Raw genomic sequence first — 11,419 nt, forward strand, 5'->3', positions numbered from 1 at the left:
TCCCATCGAGTTCACTGGAACTATTTGTTTCATGGCAGGAGAGTGAGCTTTGGATTGCAGGTTACCTGGGGTATAGAGCATGTGTTCCTGTACCTTACGTAGCCCATCATATATTTAGGTCTGATTTTACTTAAGGGTACGGATTCTGCTGTGAGAAAGCATTCTGAAGATAAAAAAGTGCAAAGTGGCACAATTGTGACAAAATTCCCCAAACTGGTGAGGCATAACTTAATATCTCACCCTTAACTGTGCTTTCTGCTGTCAGCTGCTTTTGAAAATGTATAATCCATGAGATAGTGTAATTACAAAAAAAATGCTTAAGCAAGGAAAGTTAGCAGCATTCTCACCTTCAGATGTGAGGGGAAAAGTAACCGACTTCTTTTAAAGGTGGGCTGGAGGAAGTAAGTCAGAGAACATGCAATGGTTTGCTCAGCTGCTTGTCTTCAAGCAGTAGCTAACGCAGAGACTTAACCTGGTTCTGTGAGATGGCACGAATGGTTTTTAAGCATCAGACCTGATAAATGCTCTAAAACTCCATCGTGCGAAGTGTGCCTTTGTACAGCCTCGCTCTAGCAGTTCACATGGACTGAACGTTTTTTTGAAAGGGCAACTTTGTTGTGGTAAACTTTGTGTGGGATTAGGTACTGGCTTTCCCAGGCAGTGCCAAACGGCACGCTGATGGAAGCTAAGGGAGTGTTATTACATACTTTCTTTGTTCCTGTGCTTTCCTCGAGGCATCTATTTTTGGACACTGTCAAGTGTTAAAGCACTGAGCTGCATGGCTGTCTAGTCTGAGCTACTGTAATCACTTCTGTGTTCTTATCTGAAGTGTGACTTGAAAAGGGAGCCTATTCTGCGATATGTATCTGGAATATAAGGTTTTTGCATAGTCAATTTGGCTCCAGTGCTATCGCCTGCAAATTTGTCCCTATCAGCTGTTAACTGAATGGGCACGCAGACGCTGTGGAGATGAAGACAAAGTGCCAGCTAGCTGTAAGGGCATGCTTTTGTCCTGTCTACTTGCTAGTACCTTAACTTTCTGTTTGAGTATAATAAAGCTTTATTTATTTTTTACTTGAATTTTGTTTAGTTTGAGTAGTGATTTTCAGAGTAATATATGGCAAATATAAAAGTGCTCATTCCTCAGGGATTCCAAGAGCTAGAAAGTGTCTACTTGGTTTCTCTGGAAGTGCTTTATATCCCACATGATGTTGCATTACACAATTAGCTGTCTGCAGATGTTTTCTCCTCGAAGTTGTAAGTCCCTTTTTCAAAGTGGGTGATGTTGAATATCAAATTGTTGAGAAGAGCTGGAGCATGCTACAAGACAGACTGGGGGGAGACACCCTAGATTCCCTTGCCCAGTTGTGACAGTATTCAAATAAAAACCAGACATAGGCAAGGATTCATCTCCCTGAATCCACTTTATAATTGTTTTAAGGGAGATGTGACTATCTCACACCCAAACCAGTGCTCCAGGAATTTCCTAACCTGCTGTTTGTCTCGTTACATGTTGAAAAATATATCTGCTGGGGTGAATTAGTCCTGCACTACTGAGGGCAGAGTGCTGTGTTCCCTGTCAGACTCAGAATAACTGTGTTCACTCAGAAGGACGTTGCAGGGGTAGAGCCTGGCGTTTTCCTGGTTCAGGGTAAGCAGCAGTGCATCTCAGCTGGGCACCCAAGTTGAGGAGTGGTACACTGGTAGGCAGAGATTTCCGATTGGTGCTGGCATTGAGCTCTCAGTGAACAAGAAGCTGCTTTTACTGTGTTTTAGGAAGCACTGAGGCGTGTGCAATAAACACAACATCAGCATTAGCAGTGACGCTAAGTTCCCACTGGCATTCCATCCTGCAATGGCAAGTATGGCAGTTTCTGAGCCAACGAGGCTTTAGGCTGTGATTCATGCCCTGACGACAGGGGCCAGCCCAAGAAGGTAGACAAAGCAGTAGATTGTGTATTACCATATAATGCGCCCTCCCACCGCCGCAACCTTTCCATTAAGGTTGAATAACTGAGCTTTTCTGCAGTTTTATTTTTACTTTCATGTTTGTAGCTGGAGTTCTAAACAGTCCAACTTTTTAGTATATTCAATATTTCAGTATGTTTTTAAAGTGCAGTTTCCTAGGTTTTTGAAGCATAATAGGAGGACCAATTTCATCCTGTGGTATCAGGTTGACACATAAGTTGTCTGTGCGGTTAAACCTTGAGAGCTGTCAGGGGCACTCATGGAGTAACTGGTAGTAGTAACAGCCTAATATCCTTTATGTCAACTGGCAACAGAGGTTTCTCAGTGGGTCTAAGGTGCACATAATTTTAAGGAAAATCCATTTCGCTACCTTTACATATACAATTAAATTATCGTTAGTAGTACTAGTAGTATCATTAGTAGTGCATTTTATAAAATGGTATTTACTGTCAGTTTTCATACCTGTCAGTACATTTTTATACTGATTCAGTTCATAAAATGGTGCTTATTATGAGTTTATGCATTATGTGGGTGTATCGTTTTGTGTGGGAGTTTATTTGACCCATCTTAAAACTTTGCCATAGCCATGGGATCTGAAAGGATACATTGTCTGAGAATTTACTCAAACAAAACCAGATTATCTAACTTCCTCAAGTCAAATGGGAAGCTTGCTTGTGGTACCCTCCTATGTCAGCTGTGACACAGCCAGCTACCTTCCCTGGCAGGCAAAGTCTCTTGGAACTGATATAACTCTATTCTGGGAGAAATAAAGATAAACAAAGATAAAAGCTATGAAAAGCGTCCTGGATATGTCTTCTCTTGTGAATTGGCGTGGCACGTTGGGCAGTAATTATTGCAATGGTGCTCCATCTGGCTACCTGTGTCCAAGATTATGCTTACATTGTCATCACACCCTCTTACGACTTCAGCCATGTGATTCTGTGATTATTTTTTTCCCCAAATGAACTTCGAAATGGTGTAGTGACTTCAGACCTAAGACGATAAAGGTCCATGAAGAGTGAGAGATAGAACTCAAACCAGTCATTTCCTTTCTGTCTTGCTCTGGAGCAGTTTCATTTGATACACTGCCACTCTTGGGCTCTGATGTCCAGTAGTGGCAAATGGGGCCTGAAAATTGAGGGTTATCAGCAGTGATGAAACAATTTCCTTGAAGTCTCTGCAGAGCGGCATACCTCTGTGACAGGTCCCATCCCTGAGGAAACACAGCCATCTGTTTGGAAACTCCCCTTCTGCTTTTCCCCCATCTCTGTGTGTCACTCAGCAGCAGCTAATCAGCGTGGTGGTACTGCACCATCCTTAGGGTAGCCCTGACTTCATTAATATGCACTGCTTTGAAGAAGGTGCTGCCCTCCTAGCTAGCAGGGCATATAGGGTGATTAATGGGACTTCCAGACTTCACCAGAGTCTTATTTGCTTCCCACATTTGACCCTAGAGGTCATGAAAAGGGTGTTTGTTCTCGGGGCTGGTGGGCCTGGCTGAAGAGGATTCCTTTAGCGTTTTCTGGACATCTCTGCCTACAGCCATTGCTGCTGCCTTCACTGACATAGCAGGGCTGCTCGCTTGCCTTTGCCACCTCTTAACGCTTCCTTTCTTTCGCTCTTGATTTTAGTAAGTTTTTAATGTATTATTGTAACAAGAGGAGGCATTTAAACAGTTATTTAAAAAATAAAACTATGAATGCAGAGCTCAATTACCTTCTCAATTACTTTTTAATAAACAAGAACACAATCACTGTGAGCAGTAAAAATATCATTAATCAGCATAACAATGTGCAAAATTAAAAACCATTAGGGCTTTTAAAAAAACACTAGGACCTAAAATGCAAAGTGCTGCACACAAATAAACTTATTTTTTCAAAGTCATATATTTGTGCGTGCGTGGTGCCTCAAATCGTCTCTGCTTATATGACCAAATGGTAGAAAGGCCTTGTTTTGTAGATAAGGGATTCAAGGGAATCATTCAGGGTCATCTGTTACTTGACATCCCATGGCATACGCTGTATAAAACGTGGTGTTACTGTTTTGCTGGAAGCCGTAATGCTTCTAGCAGCCGTCACAATGAAACTGTGCTCCAAAATGAGGGGTGTTAAAGACAGGTGGCATCAGGCCGCATTGAGACAACGTTGTGATCGCTGACAAGAAAGTCACCAAGTTTTCAAGGAAGATTGCTGCCATTTTCGTTACCTCCAAGGACTTTGTTTGCCAACACCCATATATTTATCTCCCCTTTTCTCTCCCTCTTTATTATGTTTCAGAAACTATTCTTTATCTTCTTTCATTTTTTATCACTCTTTTATGCATGCAAAATTCAGCAATGTAGGACTGGATGAGACCTCCTACATCACCACTTGCTGTCACATGCAACGTTATTACATCAGTCTTTTTATAATTTACACTCCATTTTGCAACTAGCTTGATTGTTTTACCCTGCTACTGAACGCAGAAGACTATTGCTTCTGCTAATTGGATTGCTACCCTCTAATTTCCCAGGTAGATTATGCCCATTTTTATGAAAAAGTGCTCTTTTTCTTTCTATGCATACTGGATAAGCATTTAAAGTAGAATGTGTCAGCCTCTGTGAAAATTTTTGCTCTTAATTTCTCTGTTTTAATGACTATGGGATAATACCTTCCTTGCCACACCTCTCTCGACAGAGTCCAGGGTGCAGTTTGCTTTATTTGCAGTGAGAGTGCACTGTTGGCTTAAATGGGCTCATGCTCAGCCTGGCATCGCCATGATCCCCTGGTCCTTTTTGTGGGCTGATGCTCAGCCACTTTCCCGCCTGTCCTGATGCCTGGGGTTAGTCTGCTCTGTTGAGGTATCTGTTGGCCTAATCCTCAAATTTATTGAGGTCTCTCTGGATTAAGTCCTGCCAGTCCTCATGTCAGCCACTCCTTAATTTGGTGTCCATAGATTTGCTCAGGGTGCATTCTGTGTCGTCATCTGGGCCTCTGATCAAGATGCTGAATGCTGTGTTCTTCACATGTCAACCATTCATTTTTACCAGTTGAGCCTGGCAGTCCAGCCAGTTTTCAAACCATCTGACAGACCGGTGGCTCAGCTCATGCTTTCTCAAAAAAGACCATTTTTGTGTCACTGTATAAATTAAAGTAGAAGAGAACGGAAAATCTGTAAATTTTTTTGAATAGATCCCACACTGAGCACTTGGAGAAGGACATGCTAAAATATCCAGACAGCAATTATGGTATCTAAGTCTTACCGTAAAGTCACATTGTATTGTACGTACCTTATTCCACTGTTTGAGAGACTCCATGTGTGCTACAGTTGGATGTTCTAGATGTGATTTAGGATCTGGGCCTGAAACTCTTTCCATATTTATAAGTCAATGCCGAACCTGAATTTCACAGTCCATCTCTGCTTGCTCTGGATCCCGGTCAGTATCAACGTTGGTAGCAACACAAGATAGAAGTACTTGAATTTAGAAGCTGATAACTCCCACAGACAAAATTTCCTGCTCTTAATGGTAGCTCCTGACCCAGTGAGCTTTCCAGAGTTACTGCTGATGTATTTCTTACGCTTACAATTAAACGAGAGATTCCTTATGGCAGTATTTGCTTATGTTCTGATTGTTTCCTTCATTTGTTGGTATTTGCTTCTGTATTTGTGCAGCTTGCTGGGCAGAATTCCCATGGGATGGCATGTACTCCTTTTCCGAGGACAATGAAATCAGGAGCTGAGTACCAGACCACACTGATGCTTGAGGCTTGGCTGTACAGACACAGGTCTGCTGGTTTGGGAATATGTCAGAAGCTGGAACACCAGTAGTTCAGGCTGTAGAGGCCATCGGTAAGTGTGACAGAAAGGACGATCCGGGTAGCCAGCAAAATCATGGTTTTTTATCAGTGGAACCACTTAACAATTGCAGGATGATGGCTTCAGGACAGTGTTTCAGTAAGACGTGCTTGGGCTAGCGGGTGTTGTTTGAGTAATACTTTTTCTAAAGAAGCTCTAATAGTAGCGCATATAAAGCCAGAGAATTCACACACACACAAAAATAATTTTATGCAAATCATTAATCATAAAATTATACAAATTCACCCACACTAAATTTCAAATGCATACACGCTTTCCAGCTTGTCTGAATAAACAGTAAATGTCAGTTAGTGCCCGGCAATGAAGATCTCTAGTGTTAGTTCAGATACTGCTTTAAGAACTGGAGTCTTTTTGAAAAACACAGATTACAGTGGAAAAAAATGCAGAGACCTCCAAAGAGCATGACAAGATATGCATAACTGAAGAGTCTGGCTGAAATCAAAACATCTCTCATAGTTTAAGGGATACTGTGAACTTGAACTATAGTCACTTAAAGATAAAATGAACTAAAAGCTTTTCAAGTTTTTTCATGCCAGTGAATTTTCTCCACCCATTTTCATGTTTTTACAATGACTCTTTAAAGGTTTTTTGTTTTGTTTTGTTTTTGTTCTTTTCATTGCTATGAGAAAAATCCAAATAAGCAGGGGAAAATTACTAGCTTTACACAGTTTTAGAGCTATGTAGCGAACAGTGAAAATGATTATAAGTCTTCTAATCTTTTTCAGTTATAAGTTACCTTAGGCTTTATTGGTGAAGGAAGGGTTCCAAATGAGCTTGTTTTATTATGTCATTTCATGTATCCATTTGTTTGTTAATATTTATCCACCATAGTAAAGTGTTTCATGTAAATGCTTTACTTTTAAAGTAATACTTTTGTAATCTGTAAGAAAGGTTAGGTTGGTAGGAAGACATCATTGTATTTTATCAGATATAATTGGAAAAATAAACAAGCTTGCAGGCTTAGGGTCCTTATATTTGGTCTGATTTCATCTAATAAGACATATTACCTCTCCTTACGAACTTTCTTAATCAGCACAGATTTGCTCAGCATAGCTGGCTTTCCTCCAGGACTGTAATAATAACTTATAAGGTTGCAGTTTTTGCAGGCAAACTTACCATATTTAGTATGTGATTGTTTATGAATTGTTGAGACATTGCTGCTGTCAGTACAAACTGATATTGCATGCCCATTACAGACCCAGTAAATTAACTTTTTAAACAATTTTACTTTTCCATGGATTTTGGATTAGTATTATCTGTTTCAGTCTGATGTGCTGAGAATTTTCTTGCTTTTTAAAAAATTGTTATTATAACTTTAGCAAGACTTTTGTTGTATTGTAGTAACTGAGGTGATGTCCTGATGGACACATTTATAGGGAGCTTCAGAAGGCATAAATTTGGTTTGTATGTACTATTTGTATCCGTTGGTATGGTTCTAATTGCCATTGGATTTAACTGACTCAATCCCTGATAAAAAGGATTCTCACAGTTTCATGAGATTTGTACATGTGTTACCCTGTTTAACAAAGAGGCAGCTAAGGACTAGGATAGATGAAATTATATGCTTAGGGCCAGGTAAGAAAACTACATGAGGCAGGTCTTTAACTCAGTTCTCCAGCACCTGATTGGTGATTTTTACTCTACGTTTTTCCTCTTCTGAAATCTAACTGGTCTAAACCAAGGAGGAGAAAGCTGGAGTTAAAAATAATGTTGTACTCTTCCCAATTTTCAGTTGTATTAATGAGGGAGATGTTTAAATCCGGCTTAATCTGTTAATCCCTTTTTTACTGTTGGGTGATGTAAATTAGCTTAAAGGAAGATGTTTTGAAATGGATTGTATTGACACTTATATAGAAGAGTTTTTGATTTACAGCTCTCAAAGCCCTTTTCAAAGGCAACATTATGGACTTAGGTTTTCAAACTGATGGAGGAGGGGAGCGAGAAGAGCAAAAGAGGGAAGAGAAAAACAAGGAGGAAATAAAAAAAAAACTAATCACAAAAAATATTTTTGATTTCCATAAATGTTTTGGAAAAGGTTAATGATAGCAATTTCCACATTATTTCTTAAAATCTCTTGAAATCCTACTTTTTTTAAATCCATAGGAGAACATCATTGAGTTTAATAGCAAGAAGATCAGGCATAATAGGAAGACCCTGAACACAGAGCAATCTGACCATCAGGTATAATTGACTCACTGGTACTATGCTATTTCACAGGATAATGACGAGTGTGTGATTTACTGTGACTAGATGGAACAGATTGTACACTGACATGCGGAAAGCCCAGTAGTGCAATTGTATCCTAATTACATATCAAATGATACGGAACAAGGAAAGTAACTCCACCACTGACCTAGGTAACCAGCTTCTTTGCAAACTGCCAAATGCAAAGCTGCCAGATACCTTGTAAAGGTCTCTGTTTAATCCTAGCATGTAAAATGCAAGCCTTGAAACTGAAATAGAAATATCGCAGTCCTAACCTGCAGGCTACACAGAACTTTTCCACAGTAATTGGGGGCATAACGTGATAAAATGCTGATGCTGGTGGGGCAGGGATAAACCAGTTCTTTGCACATTTGATAACATGGCACTGCCATGCCACAGACCCAGGACCAAGTGTGTCAACTTTGTGCACTGCAGCATAGGCCACAGATGCTCAAATATGTTAGCTACAGGCATAGTTTCATCAGTGTAGTGTTCCAAAGGGAATAATAAGCTAAACTAGCAAAATACTCTATATTAATTTACACTTTCCCTATGTCTTTACGTGTCTCATTATTATCTTAAGTCTGTTTATACGCAGAGTTGCACTGCCTCCTTACTGTTTGACAGTACCTTAGTTCAACGAGTGCAAAACTCTGTGGACCCTTTTACAATTCTAATATTATGATAAAGCTTGCTCTGATAAATGTATAGGTTTAAACTAATCCAGAGTAATCAGGGTTAAAGTCTCAGAAATGTCAGTGTTAATGCACTTTTAATCTACAGGGATTCCTTTTATGGTTCTTAATGCTTTGTTTTACATAATGTATCTTTAAATTCCACACAAAAATCATATGAAAGCTTTTAAGGCTGCAAAGTCAAGCATTCTGAAGTTAGAAAATGCCAGAATTCATGTTGTTTGCAGAACTTTGGTTTGCCTCCCCTTGTGTTTGGTTGCAAGGTAGTCATTAATGACATGAGCCCATTCAGTGCACAGAAAGCATGGTAGTCACTTAACGAGCAGCTATTCAATATTTTGTTCTCTCTTTGATACTTGGATGTGGGACTCCATCCCTTACTACTTACTGGTCAAATCCTGCTCCGAAGACAGAGTTAGTAATTTTGTTATGGACTTTTCAGTGGTTTACAACAGTGTAGGAGCTGAGAATTTCACAAACAGAATTCAGAGTATTTTGATAACATCCTCATAAAGTAAGGAAAAGATAGCATTACGGCTAATTACATTACATTGCAGCTACATTTTTAGCCATAAAAGCACAAGGTTAGACTTTAGGCTTTCAGCAAAACCCTGCACCCAGTTTATGGCCACCCACGAAAAATGGGTTTTTAAGTGGCTAATTTAGTAGTCTGTGCGAAAGACAAAAATAGAATCCAGTCCTTCTGAGCAGCATAAAAATGTCTTAGCCAGCAACCACTTTTTTCCTTCCTGCAGTCATTGTGTTCACTTTCTGCAACGAAAGAGCCAGGATCCTCTGGACAAGATCTGATTCATTACACAATCCTGACTCATCTCCATAGCACAGTCCATTCTGTGCACTGAGTAGCTGTATACAGCCCTGTACCAACAAGCTAGATAGGCTTCCCTAAAAATGACAGAAAAGTTGCAGAGGGAGAGAAAAGAAAAAAAAAAATCCGCCCATCCCTGTGAGTCTTTCTGGCAGGCCTGAGGGTCCAGGTATTTCCCTGCCTCTCTAACCTGATGTGGCTTCAGTGACTGCTTTGGGCAACTGCCTGTCTGTGCTGGTGCTGAGCATGTAGGGTAAATGGATAAAAAAACTACTCTCGGAAGATGGGTAAAAAAGAGTTCATGAGGTGTGTGGGAGATGAGTGCTGAGATGGGGAGAAGGAATTCTGGTTGCCAAGAGGTTTAGGGGGGTTTACTGGTAGGAAGGGGAGGCCTCATTTACCTCTGGAAGGATGTGTCTTGCTGTTTCCCACCACTGACCCAGCTTGCTAATGGCGTGATACTGACCTGTGAAAGATAACAGGATGCCCTCAACCCTGAGAGGTTAAGCTGCGCACTGCACCGTAAATCAATGCACCGCTTCCCTCCTTGAAAAGAGCAAGATAAAATCAGTTCCTGTCTTCCTTTTCCTGATGGGTGATGGAGCTAAACCCCCTGAAGAAGTGATAACACGTAGGTGGGGGTTGTTTTGCCTCAAAATTCCCACCAGCAGCATTCTTGTAGGTCTCCTTTGGCTTCTTAATCTTTATATGACAGTGTCTGTGAAGCTGTTGAGTGCCTCTGCTGGGACTGTCAGTGAGCGATCAGTGCATAAACAAGATAATTCCTAGTGGTTTTCTCATGTCTGTGGTCCTCTGGATACTCTTCCAAATGGCAGGAGAGCCTAGAACTCCTCAAGATACAAAGGTGCTCTCTAACTCCCAGCTTTTGAAGTGTGGTGCAGCAGACAGCGTAGGGTGGCACCGTTGGTATATTAAAGGTCTGCAAGTCTTTCCTGAGACAGGGACATTTTGCATAAGCACCCATGGGTGAAGTGTAACAACGGCATGATGCGGCATAAGGGCCTGCTTCAGGTCTGCTGCACAGCTTTGCTCATGGTTGAGTGACTGGGGCTGCTGCAGGTGGGGGATGCACTGAAGTGCAGTCTGCGCAGGTTGCATGAGCAATGTCCTGTAAGGTGATCTCACAGCCAGACACCCTTAGGGGATATTGTCCTGGTGTTCCACCCTGTCAAGTACTCCCAGAGCTAGATCTTGTAGACTGTCAAGGGCTTCAGGTCTCAAGGACTAATGTGTCACTAGCATAGGGCAATACAGACCTACCAACACTGCTTCGATGGTGCTTGGAGAATTCCTGGCCCTTCTGCAGTAGAGGCAGACAGGATCCCCCTTTACATTACCCATATGCTAGCAGAAGAGACAGAGAACTCAGTACCAGCATTGAGAAACAGAAGATCAGGAGTTTGATGGATTTTTGTGCCCCAGGATGGGGCACACTCAGTGAATCGGTATGCGCAGTACATGTAAAGAGCCTCTGGCACATGGGAGCTGAGAGTAACAGAACATTTCATGGACTTGAGCTCACAAGCTCCCATGAGTCTTTACAGAACATGTTTGAACTGAGATTTTCAAAGGCTTATCGCTTGGCCCAGATTTGTGCAGTGACTCATAGGAGCAGTGAGAAGCACATCCCTGAAACAGATAGCTCCTCTGTTAAATTTCAAGGCCCTGCATCAAACTAGAAGGTGCATAAACTTTTTAACAGAACAGTCTTGCATTTCTTGTATTAAGATGGGCATTCTTCCATCTTTTATTCTCATAGACAGCTGAACCAATGTTTTAATAAACAACCAAACAAAATACTCTTCAGGTCCTCAGCAGTCAGCCAGCACAGAAAATCTCGCTTGAA

Source organism: Nipponia nippon, unplaced genomic scaffold, assembly GCF_047370975.1.
Source record: "Nipponia nippon isolate SJK-2023a ecotype South Korea unplaced genomic scaffold, ASM4737097v1 scaffold_6, whole genome shotgun sequence".
Taxonomy (NCBI): domain Eukaryota; kingdom Metazoa; phylum Chordata; class Aves; order Pelecaniformes; family Threskiornithidae; genus Nipponia; species Nipponia nippon.